The sequence below is a fragment of the Cebidichthys violaceus genome, unplaced genomic scaffold (assembly GCF_023349555.1).
Source record: "Cebidichthys violaceus isolate CVI_PGR_0920_01 unplaced genomic scaffold, fCebVio1.0.p SCAF_498, whole genome shotgun sequence".
Taxonomy (NCBI): domain Eukaryota; kingdom Metazoa; phylum Chordata; class Actinopteri; order Perciformes; family Stichaeidae; genus Cebidichthys; species Cebidichthys violaceus.
Window position 1 is genome coordinate 8064 of NW_027176703.1, and position 22820 is coordinate 30883.

At 45.1% G+C, this 22820-nt stretch overlaps 2 long non-coding RNA genes across 2 annotated transcripts; both read right to left on the minus strand.

The window, feature by feature from the left end:
- Positions 1-627: 627 nt before the first annotated feature.
- On the minus strand, positions 628-17788 carry LOC137887263 (uncharacterized). Its single transcript, XR_011105041.1, has 3 exons — positions 17770-17788; positions 14700-14778; positions 628-5530 (listed from the first exon to the last, which is right to left on the minus strand). It is a non-coding gene; the product is annotated as an uncharacterized lncRNA (long non-coding RNA).
- On the minus strand, positions 17787-22753 carry LOC137887264 (uncharacterized). Its single transcript, XR_011105042.1, has 3 exons — positions 21676-22753; positions 20191-20230; positions 17787-17828 (listed from the first exon to the last, which is right to left on the minus strand). It is a non-coding gene; the product is annotated as an uncharacterized lncRNA (long non-coding RNA).
- Between the last annotated feature and the right edge of the window lie 67 nt (positions 22754-22820).

Below are 22820 nucleotides of genomic sequence, written 5' to 3' on the forward strand. Positions count from 1 at the left end.
TAAAATCTCATTACAAAGAAGTCATCGTATAGTTTGTCACATAAGTATGCCATAGTATTGTATAGTATTGAATACTTTCACAGACCACATTGTGCACATACTCATGTCATTGCAGTGACACAAATAAACAAGTGTTTTCTCAACTTTTCTTTCTATCCTTTTTTTTGGGGGGGGGGGGCTGTGACAAAAAGAATCCCATCTCCCATTGTTTGCAGAGGCTCAACGGATTAAACAAAGTCAAACAATGATGGAAAGGCACCGATCTTCTGAAGTATTTACATTTGTGTGTTTTTTTTGTTGTTGTCTCCAGCTTCCCCCCTGAAGGCGTGCGTCTATATTTTTTTCCTCTCACAGGATTCAGTCTTGAGTTTGTCTTTGCCCCGCTTGGGTAAACGCCGGCCTCGGCGACAGACAGGTGCTCTCCATCTTGTAAAACCCCGGAGGGGGTTTGGCACAAGACAAATGGGTCTGGGAGCGTCACCCCCGCCCCATTCCACCTGGCTCATCTCACATGCAGCGATGCTGTGTCGTGGGATTTTCTTCTTTTTTTTTTTGCAGTCTTACCGCAAGTCCCAAGTCACGCAAGAACTCATCAATCACCACAAAACAGCGCTGAGACACTGCGGCTGAAGTAGACAAGTTTATTAATGATAATAATGAGGATGATGAGGATGATGATAATATTAATAATTAGTCATAATTATAATAACGTTAATGTCATAATAAATAGAACTCTTCATCTGAAGCACATAAAGAGAAGCATACAGAAAGAGAAAAAACAAAAACACAAAGTTCAGAGTACAGAGCCAGAGGAGGGGGCAGGGACTTCTAGAGAGACATTTTTTTAACCTTTCAATATATCCATTTAATTTTTTAACATTTTTAAACTTTATTTAACTGGAACATTTACAAAAAGGAGAAAGAGATAGATTTTTTAAAAAATCCTTATAAATAAATTTTGTCATTATTAGAACAAAATACAAGATTTCGAGGAGTCGGAGGATGTTTTTTTGTTTTTGTTTTTTTTTCCCCCTGAAAGGACAGTCGGGGGGAGGGGGGGGGAGGAGAGGTGAGGGTTATTATGTACAGAACACCAGGATTACAAAAGAGGGCCAGTCGACTCACATACTAGAAGGCTAGGTATGGTGGAGGGTGTCGCATGGGGGCGGGTCTGTCGGGGTCAGGGAGGAGGGGGGTGGAGGGGTGGAGTGGGGGGGCAGGGGGACATCCTGCAAGTGTCACAGCTCAAGCAGTTGTGCTCAGGAAGATCAGGACCACATCATTATACTGAAGGCATCACAAGGAAGGAAGGGAGGGTCGCTTAAACCCCCCCTCGCCCCCCCCACCCCCACCCCCACCCCACCCTCGCTGAGGGTGCAGGCTGGAGCTTTAGACAAACTTAACATTTTTGTAAAGGCAGAACTTCTCTGGACGCAGAAATAAATTGTTTAGTCAAAACTGTGTCAACAAGCAGAAACAAACAACCACAGTTAGGAGAAAAGAAAGAAAAAAAAAAAAAGCAACAAAAAGAATAAAATCCATACCTGACCACTGATGTAAGTACGGCTACTAACATGGAAGACCAGCCAGACTAAATAGTTAAGATTAAAATACCCCACCAATAAATATTGTTTATATTGACAATGGATCAAAATATGTGAAACAGGTTGTACAGAAAGTTCTAAGGCAATAAAATATCCCGTGTGTTTTTAACAGATTATTTTTGTTGCTGTTAATCTGCGTGGAAGCTGTGGTTGTGGAATGCCAACAAAAATAATTGTGTTATCTTTGCATCGTACGGTAATGAAATGAGAATATCTTTTCGTAGTTGACTTCTTCTGTCCCCAAAAGTAGTGACCAGAACATCTACTCCTGCAGCTTCAATGTGGATGGAATGCATTTCCATTTGCACAAACGAAAACAGTGTCGGCCTGATATCTGACATCCACGTCTACATACTCTCCAACCACTTCCTTATGTTGGAGTAACGTCCGTTTAAAAAAAACTACAGTTCCCAGCTCTGGATTTTTTGTCTTTTTTTTTTGTGAGCCATTTTAATCGATCTACATCCTTAGAGGGAACCAATGGGCTTGGTGCTGAGAGAGAGAGACAGGAAGTCAGAAAGTATTGTTGTTTTTTGGAGTTTTCATGGGATTTGTTGGCAATGAAAATATAGAATAGATTTCACAAACTACCAGCTAACTATACTATGTAGAAAACAGCTTCACATGTGACGTGTGTGGTTTTGTTGCAAAGTGCATAGATCATTCAGTGGACGAAATCAGACTCGACGTTAACAAAGCCAAAAATAAATAAAAGCTGTGGTTCTTTATCTCTTCAGTGAACTCCACCAATAAGCTGATTTGTATTTCATTTTTTTTTCGCCTCCCAGGAAGTTCCTGTCAAAAGTAAAAACTCCAACCTGCTCCCGAGTCGTTTTCTGACCCACCGCAAGTCTGCAGCGCCGTAAAGTAGGCCAGATGAATCACGCGACTCTTAGAAATACAAACCTTACAGGTTTTTTTAAAAAAAAAGCTAAGCCTGCGTGTGATCGCTGCATGGGGGAAACAAATGACCGACTTTACCCCAATTAGACTTCACAACAGTTAGTTGCCATGATATAGATATTCTTTGTAATATATGAGAAGCTGTCTACAGATGAACAGAGGTCGCGTGGGTAGGAGCCCTGATTCAGAACAAGTTATTTTTTTTTTTTTTGTGTTTGTTTTCTTTTTTCAAACCTGAAATATGATGGAAGTTAATCAAGAAGTGTGAGGTGAGATTTACTGTACAGGATATTAACAGTACACACTGTAGTTTTTTTGTACAGGAAGTCAGGAGCTTAACCTAGTGTTACCTTCTTGGAACAATTCACACAAAACCACCACTAAGTAGTAGTGTACCCTGAACTCTCAAACAAAGTTGTGCTTCACCCGAACCTGCTCGCCTCTGATAATACAAAAAAAAAAAAAAAAAGAAGAAATAAAACTAAAAGAAGTTTCTTTTCAGGGCCAGCAGGTTATTTCCAATATGCAATAAAAGCGCCTGCCCACCAGGGTCAGCAGGAGATCAGCAGTTCATAAACCGAGGCTGCTGCAGGAAAGCTGCGAGCTGGGCTTCGTCAGCGGCCGCTCCGTTTTATATATATATATATATATATATATATATATATATATTTATATATATATATATATATATATTAGCAGAAGAAGAAGACGAAGAAGAAGCAGCGAGCTTCTTCCTCAGCGGCGATGAGCGAATCAAAATCTGGGTCACGTCACTACACATCCGGGCCCCCGCTGTCATCACGGAGTCTCGCTGTCTCCCGATCAAAGAGCCGCTGAGAACTGTGTGTGTTCAAATCATACTTTGGTTCGAGTAAGAAAAAAAGGAAAAAAAATCAATATTCATAAACTTTTTGTTTTGTTATCTGACATCCACAACACCTTTGCGCTAATTAGCAAGTCTTCCCAGCTCCAATGAAGGGCTGAAATTAACGCAGATGTGATTCTTTTCTCTTTTTTTTTTCCTGAAGTGTCTGTCGGGTAAAAATAGGATGAGATGTTTTTTCATTTGATGGGGCAAAGATGTGATATTGTGTGTAAATCTGCATGTGTTGTCACTCTATGAGTATCTGCGCAGAGTGTGTGTGTGTGTGTGTGTGTGTGTGTGTGTGTGTGTGTGTGTTAAAGGGGGGAGGGGGGGTTCAGGGGAGATCAGTTCACACTATCACCATCACACTTTCAATCATATAACACATGATCACATGTTACAGTAAATATCAGGGACATATTTAGTTGGAGGGGGTCTGATATCTATGTTCGGGGGCCAGAGGCTTTCCTGCCCACCCCCTCTACTCCCTGACATCACCACAGCCCATATAATAGATATGTATATATATTTATATACAGGAAAAGAATACATACTTATTGGACACCCTAGACATTAATGTACATTCAAAGAACTGAACCAACATTCTCGTTTTAAACACGTTTACAGTGACTCTTCTGATATAAAGAATTAAGGTTTCGCTTCCACCAAATAAAAACTTTTTTTCCTCTTTCAAAGTTTTCAGTGCTGCAAAAAACAAAACAAAAACAAATAAACACACAAATAAATATTCTCAGAATACATTGACAAAATAAAAAAAAATTGACATATTTCAGCCCTCGTTCCTTGTTACCGTCGGATGGGCACTACTGTATTTCTATAAATGTTTTTTTTATCTAGCGACATAAGTCTATATGCCTCAGGCTTGTGTTTTGGTTATGCACCTGCTGATGTAGTACAATGGGATTATTCGGTTATAATTCAATTTGTTACATGGACGTTGATGAGTTATTCTCGTCGGGTAGAAACGTGCATCCTTGGTAGTTGTACGCACCTTATCATTGTTGGTCTGATAGTTTGTCCGTCGGTGCAGAGCGACACAAAGGCTTGGGCTCGGAGTCTGGCAGGTGAGCAAAGTCGGCAACTTCTTGCGCCATTTTTCCTCGAACTAGTCCTCAAGTCATTTAAACCTCTGCTGGGGCGTGGAGAGGGGCGTGTACCGGGGAGGGCTCGGCTTTTTAATACCGTCTCACCGTCCCGCCGTGGCTCACCCCCACCCACTCCCCAAAAAAAACCGCTGTGTAAACCAGTGACGGAGCGCGCCCATTGGGGAGGGCGGGGATGCCCAATGGTGCTGCCAGGAGAAAGTGACATCACGACAGTATCCACGGGTGGACGCTGCTAACAGTAGGGGGCGCTGCCGGCCAGTGACACCGCAAACAAGGAGGAAGGAGCGACATCACCAGCCCGGGAAAAAAAAAAAGAAGAAGGAAGGAGGTCGGGGGGGGGGGGGGGGGGGGGGGGGGGGGGGGTTGGAAGGAAGAAGGCGGAGCAGTGAGACCAGGAGGCTGGCCTTTGACTCCACCCACAGGAAGTACAGCGTTAGAAAGTGCGTCCGTCTGTACGCCGAGCTCTCCCCGCCGCTCCGCTTCTGTTTACACGACCTCTGTGACACAGCAGTGTGCCATAGAGAGAGGAGGGGGGGGAGGCTCCTCCCTCCTCCTTCCTGCATACCACAGAATCAGCATCAAGGGCCAACTGTTCACCTCCCTTACCAAAAAACATAAAAACAGATTTGTACATATATACTGCTTTATACACACTTTTTTTTTTGTTGTTGTTACCATTGTAAATCACAAAAGTATAGAAAAATAAAATGTTTTATAATAACGGGACACTTTTTCGTTCTCTCTCTGTCTTTTTTCTACCCGGCAAAAAGGTGGTCCCTGGTGGAAACTGGCTCACTCCGTCTGTCAAGTTTGTGGCTGGTTTTTTTCGACACCGCTGCCGCGGCGCCACGTTGTACGCCTCCCGTCTTCCCTCGCCAGCCTCAGTAGAGGGACTCCTTCTCGTCTTCTTCTTCTTCTTCTTCTTCTTCTTCTTCTTCTTGTGTTATTTTCTTAAAGCTAGTTCTCCTCCCTTCGTTGTTTTCATCTGTGATGTCCATCAATACTGAGTACAGCTCTTCCTTTTGTATTTACTGGAAACAGGGGGAGAGAAGCGGGGAGACTGGTAAATATGCAGAATGTAATGTCACAACAGGCATATATTCATATTCATATATATACATATATATGTATATTATATATATATATATATATATATATATATATATATATACATATAATGAGAGGGCATGTGGAGCAGCAAGTTTATTCCTTTCTGAACAAGTTTTCTAGAGTAAGGATCTTGTCACAGAAAGTATAAAAAAAATAAAATACAAGTAAACATAATGCATGAAATAAACAACAAACTCTCTGCAAAGCTCTGAAACAATCTATGCAATATATACACACTGTTTGTTCCAAGGAGGAAAAGTTCACAATGTAAGTCAGAACAGTCAGAGAGGAAACAATGTTTTTAAAAAAAGAAGAAGAAGAAGTTTGAGAGCAGAGAGACGACGGCTTCCTTCCCGTTGTTCTTGTAATGTGGCACAAGAGGAGCGGGGGAGCAGAGGCCGTACGCCTGCCAAGAACTAGTGCTGCCGCTCTCCCCAGAATAAAGATCAGAGTGCTCCGTAATCGTACAAGTGGAGATCGGCAGTTTGGCAGTGCAAAGTGAAAGTCTCAGTGTAATGGAGCCGGATAGAAGAAGAGGAGGAGGAGGAGGAGGGGGAGGGATGAGGTGAGGTGAGGTGGGGGGGGGGGAGGGAGGCGAGTGTCCCAGAACCCTCGTCATGACAGATGCTCGCTAATTCGGAGTGATCTCCGGCAGCTCAACTGGAGCTTCTGACAAAGAAATAAATAAAGAAATGAACGAAGACGAGGCCTTAATTTGGAAACTCCTTTGTAGTGCGTTACTCCCCCCCCCCCACAACCCCTCCTCCTCCTCCTCCCACCCCCGAATCTAGAGAGACAAACACGTGGCGCGCTCAGCGTCCACGCTGCCTCCCCTTGTATCCATCTCATGGAGGAGCTGGCCTCCCCCCCCTCCATCCATCCTATAGAGCTCGCTGGGGACCTCCAATACGGAAATATCCACACGCAGTCTTATAGCTCAGCGGGGAGGGAGCACAATGGAGCCAGAGCTACATATAGTCCTCGCTGACAGGCAGCCTAGAACTGGAAGAGCTGCAGAGACAAATATATTAATCACCCGCCGACGTAAAGGATTCAGGGGAGGCTTAGTTCAGGTATCAGAGCGCGGTGCTGAGTGCTGAAACGAGTCTATCTTTAGGAAGCAAACCTGGAGCCCATTAAAGGGTCGCTTCACCCAGATTACAGAAAGATGCATTTGTGTACTTAGACCAAGTCATATCGAGCCATGCAAATGGTTTGTTTTTTTTGCAATGGTGGTGAACTGAAGTGATGTTGTGGTTTTGTTGCCTATGAACCTAACTTCATTACGGTTTTCTTAAAGCTAAAGACGTGTTTTTCTTCATTTCGTAATGTCAAACTGCCGTGAGACTGCGTTAGCTTGGTCTCCTCCACTTCATGTTTGTGTCTTTTCAGCTCTTTTGTTTGAGCTTGTTTTTAATCAAACTGAATATTTCTTAATATGCAGGGCTACGTTTACATCCACAGCATATTCCAAATAGACAATTTGGCTACTTAGCTCTTTTTTTAAAAACTACGGATATTAATTTAATATGCAGCCGAGAAAGTAACTTTCATTTCCTCACTTTTCTACCTGCAGTCCCCTCGTCGTCACTGTTTAGCAGCTTTTGTTCCAGCCTTTCTTTTTACAACACACTGCTTTGTTTGCATCACACACAGCTGACCTTTTACAGGAGAGAGGCCGGTGATCCAAACTGCGGTAAAAAAAACGAGATTGAGACGTAAATTCTGAAAAATACACGTCCAAGAATCCCCCTAAAATCAGAATCATATCGACACATCCCAACATGTCTGAGTCGGGAAAATAAAACCAAATTCAGAATATCCAAACGGAATAACGCTGTTTACATCACCCCGAAAGAAATCAAGAATATTGTCATATTTGGAATAAATATTGTGTGGAAAAGTGGAAAGATGTTTTCTTCATTTGATCATGTTTTCATTAACTTGAGCTCTCATGATTACAATTTAAATTTAAATTTAAATTTAAATTTAAATAAAAATTTAAATTTAAATTACAATTTGAATTAAAATTAAAATTGTCCCTATTTGAAAGCATCACACACCTACAGGGCTGAGAGAGTGAACGCTTTTAGGAAACAAACAACGTGCACAACATACAACAAAATAAAACCCCCAAAATCAGATTTTGATGCCAAACATCAACAGCATCAACGACATAATGTTCTTATAACTGCTTTATTCTGACACTCAAAACAATCAGAGATTACTTTTATGTCACATATCGACAACGGAAATAATTCATGAATGAAGAAAAATAAAAAAAAGAAGTCATAATAGTATACTTTACCTCCGAAATTAATCCTCCAAAAAAAAAAAATGACTTTACACCTTTCAGACAATATATTCTCATTATAGAAATTACATACAATTCAAGAACAAGTTCAGCTGAATTGAAAACACACAGATAACCCCACTTCATATAGGAATACATATAAAACATTACTCAGAGAATTGCGATATAGTGTGTGTGTGTGTGTGTGTGTGTGTGTGTGTATGTATATATACATTTAAATGTATTTACAAAGTACTGTAACTTTTTTGCTTGGTTCTCTTTTGTACAAATCTTTTTTTTAATAAATGCACCTGCCAGCTTATCAGGGCTCAGCGAATACTTGAATAAAATACAAACGATGGATATCGAGTACTTTCTGCTGCTGTGTAAACTCATTACTACTATTAATTAAGTACGAACAAATGCTTCGGATCAAATAGAGGTCTGGTTGCATATTTAAGCTGGTTATGGAATACAACAAAAGCAAACTAACCCCCCCCCCAAAAAAAAATATCAAAGTGTTTGTTTTATAAATTCACATTTAAAATTACTTTTTGACCGACTCTACGCTCAGACCTCGACAGTACCGACGAGTTATTTACACGCTTCCTCTTTGACGCTGAAGCAGTTAAGACGCTTATTTTGACTTCTTCTGTAAACTGTAGAGGAACCCGTGCAGACCGGTTCCAGACGACAGCACTCAGAGTCCCTGTGATAACAGCAGTGTACTAGAGAGGTGTGTCGGTCTGTAACGGGCCGACGCACACGATTAAAAACTGCAGATGTTTGTTGTTTTTGAGGATAACTTTTGGGATCCGGGAGGTTATTGAGAAGCAGAGGAACACTGCTGGATCTGTGAGTAATCGAGCAGATTATTTACATAACTTATATTAATGCCTCGATATATACGGGGTGATTACTCAAAGCAAATTACAGAAACAGTTTGAATCATTAATCATTTATAATTTAAAGATGGAATCAATTTACCAGGAAACATTTTAGAGATGAAAATCTCATTTTGATGCAGTTCTTTGTTTTTTTTAGTACTTTCAATTAATATCCAAACGATCTTCAGTGGAGGAACCTGGAAATACATACGTGGATTCTGTACATTGTACATCATTCTTAATTTAACTGTGACTTTTCCTGAACTTTGCATTTCAGGAATAAAAACTTGAAATGTCAAGAACAACGTTGGAATGTCAGTGTATATGCTAAGTAGTAGTTCTAAACTTACACTGTTAATTTGGGACACATTTTAAATCAAAGAGCGCAAATCCGTATTTAATGTTAGTTTTTATAACCAAAAGATATTCAAACCAGTGTGTGCTTCATGACTAAACTGATCATCTGGACTGTACCTGTTCTGATGTTTGAGACTATAGTTGTGGGAAAAGTTGCATTAAGTTGTAAAGTGTTTACGGCTCCTCCACATACTGGATTAAAAAAAATGAAACTGTTATACGTACGATAACCTGCATTAAGTTAAAGTAAACGGAGCTGAGCTATGAAGGATGTTATTACAGGGACACAGAGTGAAGTCTAACTTTAGCATGTTAGCAAACTGCATTCACTTCCTCTCTGTCTTCACCAACACACACACACACACACACACACACACTAACATATATACATACATATATACATATATATATATACATGCATATATATATATATATGTATATATATATATGTATATATAAACATTCAGATCAGAAAACTAACTCTATTTCTTCCCAGTCTTCTAGCGTTCTAATCGTGGTCGTGTACTCTGCAGAGTTTGTACTCCTGCAGACGCTCTGACATGTTGTTTAAAATCTATAATCAAAGTTTGTTTTTATACTATAAAAACCCCAAACCGGTGCGTATACGTACGAGCATATAAAAGGAAGAACGTTTGTTTGTTTACCCACGTAAAGATTTTCTTGAGAGATTATGGTTTTAATTTTCTTTTTTTTTTGATATACAACATGACTTTATATAATTTTAACATCTCGACTAAACATAACTAGCTTTTATATATTTTTTATATAAATATGTTACATCTCGTAAAGTTTTGAAAAAGCTGAAAACAAATAAAGTGCAACAAACTTGTTTTTTTTTGTTTTGTTTTTCTTTTGAGACCACGAACATAGAAATGAAATACTATCTGCGCTATAGCTTCGACTTGTATTTCCGTATAGCTGCACTGAACTCTGCACAGCTAACGGCTACACAGAGATGCTCTCACGTAGCGCAACGTTGGAATAGAAGCCAATGCAACCACTGTATGTGGACTAAGAGTGCTGCACTCTGCACACATTTACACTACGTCTCCTGGGTGCTTTTATATAATATCTCACTGTGTGTGTGTGTGTGTGTGTGTATATGCAGTGTAAAATGAGTTATACAGTATATGTCTACATATATATATATAATACAGTAGCTTTAATAAAGACAACAGTACGGTCTTTTTTCTTTTATATCTTCCCCTCTCGGGGTCTCTGCTTGAACAGAAAAGCGTCTCTTGTAGAAAGCCGTGTTGCAAAGAGGACAAAAAGCTGCTGGTCGTGTTATGAAACAGTGAATTGTGACGTGGTGAGAGTTTCAGTTAGCTTATCCTGAGGTCAAACATTTTGTGCAATGCTTTAAAAAATAAAAACAGAGAGAGAGACCGGTGACTCAGTGCTGTGTCACAACTCTGTGTGTGTGTGTGTGTGTGTGTGTGTGTGTGTGTGGAAGCCGTTCGGTGCACCGTGAGTACAGTTTATCTGGTGAATCAGTGAGGATGACGCAACCGTGTCTTCTGCAAAAACGTTCATATGCAACTATTCAGCGGCTGGATTTTTTTTGGGGGGGGAACGCTGTAATTAAATCCTTTGATGAAGCGATTACCTAATTAATCTGTGAAATGCGTAAAAACAGAGATTTCAATAAACGATATGATAACAAAGGGACGCAGGTATTTAATGCTTAACTATTCTAGATAGATAGATACATTATAATCTATAACTCAACCGACTTAATCAAGCAATTTAGAAGAGTTTTTACCTCGTGCTTCATTCATCATTTCAATAATCAATAACAATTCAGTACATTTACACCTTTTTTTGTTGTATTTTGTTTAAGAAGTTGCCGTCACTGGGATCAGTCTACAGATTATTAATTAATATCTGATCGGTTCTAATAAAAAGCTGGAACTAATAACGTTTTGGGCATTTTTTTTCCTTCATGTTAATTTGCACTAATCTGAGAGAATGGTTTCGTAATAAATCGTAATTTTTGTAATTTATAGTGATGTTTCATTGGACTGCATTATATTGTAAATATAATGTTATAATGCATTCAAACACAACGTCATTTATCGCAAATAAATCTACAAAATGTAACATCGAGCAGAAACACAAACAGACAGAAGAACATGCGGCGCTAACTTTTATTAATTTATCGGTCATAAAAAGGGAACTTCACCAATTTTAGAACTTTAATCGAGTTGACTTAAAAAGTCGTCTTCTGTGATTCCTGGAGTAGCTTTATAAAATATGTCCGCTTACCAAGCAGGAAGTACTGTTAAGTACTGTTAAGAGCACGATGGTTCATTTGGTCTGTGTTCACTTACAATCAGTTCTGTGAAGTTTAAACAAAAAGAAATCACCGTCGAGCGCGATGACGCGACGCGAAGCCAGGCTGCTGCTGCCGCCATTTTTCCCTAAAACGTTGGACGTGTTTAAAACGAGACGTCGTCCCGACGCGGAACAGTTGCATATAAAGGTGCGGTCGGTCGTTTTGCAGGAGCCGGACAGAGAGAGTGTGAGAGAGAGAGAGCGTCCTGACCTCTGTGACCCGCTTTACTCCGCATGCTGTCGTCCCACCGAGTACGGCTCGTGAGTGCACTACAGCAGGGACACGCCGAGGTTTCAAAGAAAAGAAAAGGACAGAAGCAACCGGAGCGGTGCCGTCTTTGAACTAAGAATCACCGAGGCATGTTAGTCAGCGTGATTTGTTTCTGTCAGGAGGGGAAGTAGAATCAGCTGATCCCACCTGGTACGCTTCCTGTTTGTCATGTATGTATATACATATATATATATACAGTATATAATAAAAACAAAATATGCCCCAGTGTATTCTTAGTCAGATGACAGCGGCCTGCATACACACACCTCTGAGCATGCATCATGCGTGCTGCAGTAGGCTCACATTGGGTTATGGTGACACAGCACCCATATACAGCAATCAAGGTAATGCACATGTGCATAAAACTTTCCAAAAAAGGAAGAAAAAAAAACAAAAGCACAAAATGAATACAAAACAAGAGCAGACCAATGATGACATCAAATAGAGTTGTTGTAGAGGGTGTCGGGGGGGGAGGAAGCTTTTAGTTTGATTTAGCTCTCCACCGAGGACCGGGCCTTTGTGTGTTTGTCTTTTTTTAAAGATAGTTTTTTTGGGGGGTAGGGGGTGGGGGGGTGGGGGGGGGTAATGTCTCTGTCTTTTCTCGCTTTTCTTTCTTTCTTTTAGTAGGGAGTGAAGCGACTGTACCCTCCTCTGTATAGGCTAGCCTGCAACATCAAAGATGAAAAAGTACCAATCAGTATTCAGGTGACAGCTTTAGTCGCTTTCTCTTTCTCCACAAATTTCCTTCCTTTTTTCCTTTTCTCCCCCCATTTCAGGTTTACTCATGTGGGTTTTCATAACGGGAACGATGGCGAGGTGGTGGTGGTGGGTTTGATACGTTCAAGCCAATCATCGGAGTGTGTGTTAGGAACAGGGTCATCGGGAGTCAAGCTGGATCGGTGGACGAGGAGCGTAATTGGGGCAAGTTGATAAAAGCAGCAAAGCAAAATAAAAAGAAAAAAAAGAAATGAACCACTGGGCCTGGGCTTACGTACTTCCTCTAATTAATCACGTTATTAAGAATTGATATCGTGCTTTTTTTTCCCCTTTCCCTCTTTTTCAGGCTGTAACAATATCAAAGATTCAACCAAAGCAGCAGAAGTTCAGAGGTTTAGTCTCAGCTGCTATTCTAAGTCCGGTGGAGGCGAACCACCGCAGGAGATCAGCCCTAAGATTTAGCACCATGCTCCAGATATCTAGGGCACACACACACACACACACACACACACATAAAGCATGCAAGTGGGCCTATGCATGCACACCTGCACACACACACACACACACACACACACACACACACACACACACACACACACACACTCACAGTCCCTCCTCTCATCTTTTCGGGGGCTCTGCTGCAATTAAGAATTCAGACAAACTCCAAAGGCTACTGAATGTCTTCAAAGGGTAATTTTTTGCCTAATTTCGGGGAGCCCTCTTACTCGCACGAAAAAACATCCATACGAGACGCTTCAGTGAAACGAGTAAAGAGAATTTCCAACCTCAACCTCAGAGGAACTAATTATTGTATAGCTTTAAAAAGACTCCTCTCTGCTGGAGAAGCATTCATGAAATATGATTAAAGAATTAGGAACCAAACTGGTCTTTTCTCTTCAGCCCACCAGTTGTATATTCGATGCTGGCCTTCTGCACGGCCCGGCTCCCAGCAGCCCCGCCATTTGTTCAACACCCCCCCCCCCTCCAACCCCCCACCCCCCCCACCCCCCCCAGGAGTCCGGGTCCCTGAGCTCCCAACACACACAACATTAGCTCTGATATTTTTAGGGGCCAAATCCAGTCTTTCATCGAGAGGACGATCAAAGTGTCGGAGGAGTGGAAGGAAATTTGGAGGAAAAAAGAAGAAAGAATAAAAAACATTCAAGCACATTTTTTTTTTTTTTTTTTAATTAAGTAAATGAAGAGGAAAAAAAAGAAAAAAAGAAACAAATGTCTTAATTAATGAAAGCTTTTAGCTAGCAGCTGCACCGGGGAACTGTTCGCTTTTTTTTTTGTTGATGTTATTGAAAAATCGCATGCATGCCGGAATGGTAAATTTGAGTAATTTCTCAAGCTGAGAGCCCGCCTCCGATCCAGAGGGGAGGGCGAGACTCCCTCCCTCCCTCCCTCCGTCTCGCTCTCTCTCTCTCTCTCTCTCTCTCTCTCTCTCTTTTTTAACGTCCCACGGCACACTGCTGCATGCGTTTGATGGTCCTTAATCTGGAGGTTTTTGGTCTGTGAGCCCCGGTCCCATCCCCTCATCACGGTGAAAACCAAAAAGAGAAACTCTCTCTCTGTGTTTTAAAAAAAAATAAAATAAGACGCTCTTTTATTTATCGTCACTTTTCATCTTTGATGTTACAGTAGCTGCAAAAGCTAGCTAAAAACAGACATTAAAAATGCAACTTCATCCCTTCAAGTTTGGTTTGGCTGAATGGGGAAAAAAAAATAAAAATAAGAATAAAAATAAAAGTGATCCAACGAGTGACGTAGAATGAACAGAAAGCTTATGTTGAGATGCAACGTTCATGTTAACACACGGCCGTTATCACTCGTTCTCCTTTCAGAAGGAACTCGTGTCAAATTAATATTGCATGAGGCGGCATAACATGAGTTTGTTGCACTAAACGTCTGAGCCAATTTTCCCACATGCCGGGTGTGTTTTTTTTTTTTTTTTGGTTCCAGTAACCGCTCAGCTCCACTAGGGAGCGCCACAGAGCATGACAAAGAAAACAACAAACCAATGGATGAATAAATACATAAATAAAAACCAGCGGCCGCTGCAGTCTCTGGTCTTTATTTTGGAGTGTGTGTGTGTGTGTGTGTGTGTGTGTGTGTGTGTGTGTGTGTGTGTGTGTGTGTGTGTGTGTGTCAGACAGGGTGCAGACAGAAGGCCGGCGGCGGCGGCGGCGGTCTCATGGACTTACCATAGTCCCCACACTGTATGTGGCGGCAGGGCCAATCGTGTGGTGGTAGGGGTCTGCTGTTGCATAGACTCTGCCATAGCTGCACAACGGGAGGCACAGAGAACACGGTCATTGATCTATCATTGACGGGGGGGGGGGGGGGGGGGGGGGCATTTACGCATGCTTGTTGTACTGCGCAACCCCTCAAGTCAACTTCTTTCAAGTGTCTAACGCGATCAATTCCTCCCCCCCTCGGCCTCCTGGGCTTCCTGCATTACAATACAAGGTGGTTCAAGAAGGGGAGTTCAAAGGTCGGCGAATTATACTCGTCTTCTCGTTGTCGTCTTGATTGGGTGGATGGAATGGGTAATGAGGAGGGAGGGAAGGAGGGAAGGATGCAGAGGAGGAGCTGGAGGGCTCGGTCTCTCGCCCTCTTCTTGTTCACCGGCTCACGCCCCTCTCCCTCTCTCTCTCTCTCTCTCTCTCTCTCTCTCTCTCTCTCCCTCTCTCTCTCTCTCTCTCTCTCTCTCTCTCTCTCTCTCTCCATTGTTGCTGGTTCGGAACTAATCCTTCCAATTTCCTTCTGAGACAGGACAAGATGTGTCTGCCTCATTTATTTATTTATTCGACTTCACATATTCCTCTATTTACTTTCCCTTTTTTATTTTTTATTCCCCCCCCCCCCCCCCACCACCCCTTCAATGCTCGCTTGCAAATGAGGGTCTGCACGGAGCAGATAAGGCACACCCAGCCAAGGACTGAGGGCACCAAGTCAACCAGGAATACGACAAAAAAAAAAGGAAAAAGTGGAGAGAGGAAGGAAAGGAGACAACAAGACGTTCAGCCTTCTTCTTCTTCTTCTTCTTCTTCTTCTTCCTCATGAGCTACATTGAGTTATCTAAACGCGGCTCGGTTCGCTGGAGTCCGGCAGCGCCCCGAAGGTCAGGAGCAGGACGTGAAATCAGAACGGCTGCTGTCGGCTCCTTGGGGAGGAGGCCGGTGCCATGAGATGGTCAGGGAGGGAGAGGGGAGTCTCCGTGGTCCTCTTATCTTCAGTGAGCACCGAACCCCACAGGCCCTCTAAAGGGTAACACATCTACCGAATGACTCTCACCAGAGTGGCGCCGCTGACGACTGACTGACCGGTCAAAAAACCAACCCGGCACAAGGTCAGCCCTTCGGCGGCGTCTCCACGCCGTGAGCGGCTCCTCTCTGTGACGCACCTCAGCCCTCTGTCGAGTTACTTAAAGGGCTTTGGTAACGCAGCCGGTGAGCACCGTCGGCTTTTGCAGATAATAAATGTTTCATATTTTTATTTTGCAGGCTGGTTTCACACGCCTTCCACAATATCCCGGTGACCTTTTTTCTTTTTTTTTTTCTTTTTTTTTTATGATTGTCTGACTGCCTCGCCCGTTAAGTCCGATAAGGTATTGCTGAAACGATACCGACAAAAACCCCTCCTATTGATCCGCCGAGCACGACCGCTTATTCAAAGAGGAAACAAACAGACAAAGCAAAAACAAACAACTTGCGGGCGAATTACATTAAATCTCGGGGAAAAAGTACAGGCGAGAGAAACGGGAATTAAAGCGAAGAAGAAGAAGAAGAAGAAGAAGAAGAAGAAGAAGAAGCCGCTGTCCAATTTCTGCTCTCGCCGAGCACGGCTGCTCATAATTCGAGCCGCGGCGAAGGCCTGATAAATCTTACATTATCGATATGATCTTCAGGCTCTCGGGCCGGGTGTACGTTATCACAAGTGACACGCTCAATCCTTCCCAGATTAGATTCCCAAACCAGCCCACATCCCCGGCTGACAACGGCTTTTCAGGGGCCCCAAATGAATCAGCGACGCCTCCTCAAACGGAGAGCGCACCTGAACCGGAGTGACATCGCTCAGAAGTGATAGAGTCCCTCTCCCTCCCTCTCTCTCCCTCTCCCCTCTCTGTCTCCCTCTCTGTCTCCCTTCCACAGACCTGAGGCCATTCATAAATACCGCAGTGATATACCCACTCTCCCATCACAAGCACAGAGTCACGACATATATCACCGCTTTTCTCATCCAGTCCAACAAGGTTAGTCTTTTTTTTCTTTCGGTGTGTGTGTGTGTGTGTGTGTGTGTGTGTGTGTGTGTGTGTGTGTGTCTGTTCTTTTAGCTCCGAGCTAAAAAAAAAAAAAAAAAAAAAGGGAATATGGCGGTTTGCCTAATAGATAAGATAACTGGAGAAGAAAAACTCATGAAAACCCCAAATAACCTACACAGAATATTGTAAAAAATGCTGGCGAAGCGGTTCACATTCATCACACGACGCTCTGCGTCTACGGTCAGACGTGCAGCTTTAAAACTGAAAAGAATCCACCGTTTGCTTCCTCCACATCGTCGCACATCTGTCTCTTGTGAAACCACACTTTACACTTTAACCACAACTCTCCATTAGACGGAGACATATGTCCTCTCCCGGGTTACGGCTGAAACGTGGGACTTCGGTAGGTTTTGGCTACTTAGGTTAGCTTTAGTAAAAATAGCATTTATGGTTTGAAACTACTTAGTTTTTTTGTGTTTTTTGACTCCTCCTCCTCCTCCTCCTGCTCCTGCAGACTTCCACGGACTCAAAACTTCTTTGCGATACGTCAAAAGCGAACGTAATCCGACACATTTCCACGTCGAAAAACATAATTCACGACGCAGTCTGGTTGGTACGGGGAACGCCATTGTCTTTTCCACCGGAGACGCTGCTGCTCTGTGATGTTTCCTTATATCTGTGATGAAGTGTGTTTGCCGGTGGACTCCGGTCACTCGCTGTCACTTGTTGCTCTGAATAGAAGTTCCCGTTGAACGACTTGTGGAACACGGAGCAGACGTTTTATTTATTCAGCTCCGTTTCTTCTGACAATCCCTGCGATGGATTGCAGAATAAAAGCTTATGTAACGTCGCGTTAAAAAAGTGCCCGTCCATTAATCAGATGGTTCAGGCTGGACTTTGCCTTTAATTAAGACCACCCCGTGGTTCCGCATTGATTTTCTGATAGCGTGTAATTAATGACGTCTTTAAACATTCAGGAGTCCTCGTGCGACACAATGAGGGACGCTCACCTGTCACTGTAAGCAGCGGGGTGGTGTGGCTGGGCGAACCTGTACGCTGCATAGCCGCCCTGTAAGGAACACAAACACACACCACACACACACACACACACACATGCGGTGTTAATCAGTGATGAAGCTCAGGTTAAAGGTTAGATCTCAGAGACACACGGGGACGACAACACGGACACAGCTAGAGCTTTAAATCGCCTCGGTGGGTAAATGTCACCGCACAGCGTTCTGATCGTCTTGCCCCACCTGCAGGGTCCCGTCCAGACACCAGAGGGTGCTGTTTGACGTATGGCGATTATCACACTACGGGCTCATCCGGCCACGCTGAGCCAGCTTCTCCCCCCAAATTCAGCCCCTTTCTTTGTTGAGCTTGAGGAGCCTCTAACGTTACTGAAGAGACCCTTTTCCCGTTAGGCGACCCCCCTCCTGGCTCGCAAATGAAGGCGAGGAGGCAGGAGACGGGGGCCGGACCGTCGGGGGAGTCAGAACCCGGCGTATTCATTTGCCAGAGTGGGGAAGGAATTAAAGACCTCATTGTGGAGTGCCGCTATTACTCTCTTTGAGAAATGAAGCCGTTCTCCCACTGTTTTTCTATTAGTGCCAGTGGAGTGTGTGCCCATCTGCGTCCACACCGTGGATAGGTGGCTTTTAATAATGCATGTTTTCATTCATTTTTAAACTCATGGGGGGGGAGGGGGGGAGTGATGCAGAGAGGCAACGGCTGCACGTGAAAATCAGGTCAGGGGCCACAGCTATTGAGAGTCTCGCTTCCAATTCCCCCGTCACAGGGTTTTTTTTTTTTTTTTCCGTTGCGGAGGCAGGAAGTCACGGCACTCGAGGTGGGAAGACTTCCTGTGGGACAGCCGCGCCTTCCGGGACCGCACTGATTACAGCAACGGCCCGAAACAAACACGGGGCCGATAAATCACTCTCCCGCGTTGTCAAGTCCTGCACACGACGGCGCGGAAACATTTGTTATGTTGTCGTGCCGCTGGGTTTCCAGGTGGAGCGTGCGCATGTTTCAGCACATGCGATGCATGTAGAGTGTGTTTTATATGTGAATGCATCCAGTTTCAATGTACTATTCCCCCCCCCCCCCCCCCCCCCACCACCAAAAAAAAGAAGCGTCGGCGCTTCAGCCGGCTGGTTTTTGACAGCGAGGCGGCGTCCTCTGAATGATCGTTGAGGACACTGAGGGGCTGAGGGACGGCTTCCTCTCGGTCACTCGAGACCTTCACGCACACTCGGCCTGGTCTGAAGCAGTGCAGCGGCCGGTGCCATGACTAATGGCGGTAAAGCACTAGGGAAGGGGGGGGGTAGGGGGGGGGGGTATGTGTGTGTGTGGTGGCTGTGACGGGTTGAGTGATGGAGCGACCTGGCCAGGCCTCGGTCAAGGGACATCAGGGGGAGGGGGGGGGGGGGGGGGGCAGGACTTAGCCTGGAGGTGGCTGAACGCGTGTGAACGATGTCTCTCGGAGCTCTGCCCGGGTCTCGTCTGCGCCGGTGGAACCAGTGAAATACAGTCCCGTCACGCGGGTCGCGGCGTCTAAGTCGTATATCACTGGGTTTCTCGGCGTTTTTTTTTTTTCCGCCGCCGGACACCTCGGCCGTCAGGGTGAAAGTGAGAGGCAACTGTCACTGCTGCCGCACACCGCTGTCATCTCGCTATCTCAGCAGACAGGAGAGAAAAATCAGCAGAATCAAAAGGGGACAAATTACATCCTTCCCCCACCGCCTCGCCGCGCCGCCGCCGCCGCCGCCGCCGCCGCCGCCGCAAATGTTTGGACTTATGGCAAAGTGGGGCAGCGTGGTAATTTCAGCATTATCTCCACGCCGTCCACGCCTTCTTTTCTCGTGCGGCAGGGCCAACTGCTGATATGACCTCGCCCTGCTGCACGGACAAGCTCCAGAGGGACGGCTAATCCCTTTATCTGCTGCCGCTCCTCTTATCTCCCACATGGCGATGGCCGGGAGGAACCGGCTCCGCTCGGGCCTGCATGTGTGTGTGTGTGTGTGTGTGTGTGGGGGGTGGGGGGACATCCCCGGCCAAAACCCTCAGAGTGCACACAGACACGAAAAAAAAAACACAGGGAGAGAGGAGGAAGGAGGAGGCAAATCTAAAGTAAGAAGTGACCTAACTTGACACGGGACATTGAGCCCGGGTCTGCCTCTTTGCCAAAGTCTGAGATCATAGAAAGAGAGAACAGAGAGAGAGGAGGGAGGAGCTGAGGGGGTTTTAGATTTTGTTGTTGGGTTTCTTGGCACGGCAGACAGAGGCCTAATCGACCGCCGGCTTGGCAGCGAGGGCTGAGAGAACGCCGGGGGCTGAGGAGATCACGTTTGTGTCTCCGGGGCTGGGCTCTTTGTGTGTCTGCTTTACTTCTGTTTCATGGAAGCAGGCGAACAGGAAGCTGTACTCACATAGATCTCTGCGCCGTAGAAGCCGTCTTGGTACACCACCCTGCGACAGAGGAGAGGAAAGCGGCGTTAGGTTAGGTTGTGTTTGGCGCGCTGGATCTCTTTCCCATTTCGCCCCGTTTGAGGGATCCGCCGGGGTCAGCTCTTAGCAGCTTCAGCGTACCGCCGCACAAATAATGAATGACACATTAAAGCGAAAAGTGCAACCATTTCACATCCCCGTGCAATTTTCTGCTCCGGTGAAAGAAAAAAAACATATTGTTTGTCTTTTCCAGTTGCTACCGGTGTGTCAGGAGGGCTGGAGGTGGAGGTGGAGAGAGGGGGAGGAGGAGGACAAAAGGAAGGCAGCGATGGAGCTCCATCACATGACTCCGCTATATAAATCAACCAGCTGCCATCGGTATCAAAGGGCCCCGGAGTGGGAGGGAGGGGAGAGATTTCCAGTCCCGGCCTCGGCAGCGAGTCTCTCCGCAGTAAGACGAATCCCGATCTAATCACAGATAGACAGCTACACCCGGGGCCCCTCTCGCTCGGCCTCCGTCAGACCTCTCCCACGGCCACACAGACCACCGCTGATAAGAGGCCAGCGCGGAAAAAAAGAAAAAAGAAAAAAGAAAAAGGCAGCGGCTTGCACAAAGCCGGGAGATCAGCGTTAGACCCCGGTCACAGTCCGGCGAGATCTGCCCGGTAATACGCTTCCTCAGCTCTCTGCAGCTCTCCCTGTGGCTTTGTTAGTTCCCTCCTTTGTCAATAGACAGCGTACGGAAACACGGGAGTTATTCACCTCCCCAGAGGATGAACAGCAGAGGACTGATGACTGGTATTATCACTGTAAACAAGCTGCATTGATGTGTTGACTATACATACATATGATCTAGTATTATATATAAAACTAGGACGCAATAATAAACCGTATTACGACACTGTTCGTCTCCTCTCTGATGTACAACTCCAGCATGTGGACGCAAAACACATCATTGGCCCTCGGCTAAGTCCCGCCCTCCGAACACTGGCACTGGCCAATCGGAAGCAGGCCGACTGCGATCCGGCTCCGCTCCGTATAGACTCCCACGCAATCGCTGGTTTAGTGGATTTAGATTCTGAGACTGTGGAGCTAGCATTAGCAGAGTAGCTTAGCACATCTCTCACTAGCGTTTAGCTAGTACTCTGCTACGCTAACAACTGGAGCTATACTGAATGTAAACACATGCTGCGTTTGCTTTTTAATGATTCTAACGGTGAATAAAGACAATATATATATATATATATATATATTCAGCGAGTGCAGTTAGTGACAGTGTGGGCTCTTTAGCCTAGCGGTTTAGCAGGGGGCGGGGCTTAGCGAAGGGTCAATTGGAGCCTGAAAGTCTTGTATACACACACACACACACACACACACACACACACACACACACACACACATACTCATACTACAGCATGGGCACAGGTAAAAGTCAGACTGTGGTGTTGCAGATTTGAAATACTCACGCTCCGTAAGCTGGGATCGGCGGTGGCGGAGGAGCCGTGCGGAACGTGTTGTACACAGCCCGCCCCCGACCTCGCAAGTGGGCACCCCTATAGGCCACCGTAGCGCCTGTGGCGGGGTAGGGAAACCCTGTTACTACGGGAAGAAAACACACGAGGGAAGAAGAGAGAGAGAGAGAAAAGAAAAAAGATGACTTTCAGAGAACATCCTCGACTTGGCATTGCTTACCTTATGACAGAACGCATTAGAGAGAGACGTGTGGCACTGCTTTACCTATGACAGAATGCATTATGGGGAAGACAAGGAAACAATAGATTTAATCTTTTCCAGGCGCGCCTCATCGAGCACTCTCCCCTTTCCCAGCTCGCTGCTTTGTGCCGTACTCAGCAAGGATCCACATTTGCTGTACGCATCCTTTCCCGGGCGCCTGGCGAGGGGCAGCCTTGAAGCATCGGCAGGTAATGGATGCAATACCACTAGTTTCGCACCACGGCTTCCGCATAGTTTAGACACAATGGGCTAGCAGCGAGGGGAACAGAGTGTGTGTGTGTGTGTGTGTGTGTGTGTGTGTGTGTGTGTGTGTGTGTGGGGGGGGGGGGGGTAGAGGGCGTTTCTAGGTGTTGGCTACAGTCAAATGGGAGGTGAACGTCGTTGAACAACCTGACTAGATGTTCCGAACCCCCCCACCCCCCGAGGGAAAATGGAGCAGATGGGCTGGACAGCCAAGGCCCAAGAACCTCAGCGTGACCCCCATCTGGGACCCTCTTTAGCCAATCACACAGCTACATGTGTCCTCTGCTGACGGCATGAGGGGAAAAAAGGGGGAGGGGTTTTTGCTGGGTGAAAGGCTCCAGGGCGGGTGTAGCAAAGGGTTCAGGCATGGGCAGACGGGGACGGGGGGGACGGGGGGGGACGTCCGCGGTCACAGATTAGAGGACGGGCGACGTGATCCTCCGCACTCTACTTAACCTTCAATCAGTCCGGTGGCCGTCTGATTGCGAGCTGTGGAGTTGCATGCAAACACACAGATCTCCAGACGTGATTACGCTGTTTTTTTTTTGCGGCAATCGAAATGCCCTCACACACCCCCCCCCCCCCTCCCCCCACAGCCTAGTCCATCACAACACAGTCATCACTATTATCCGTC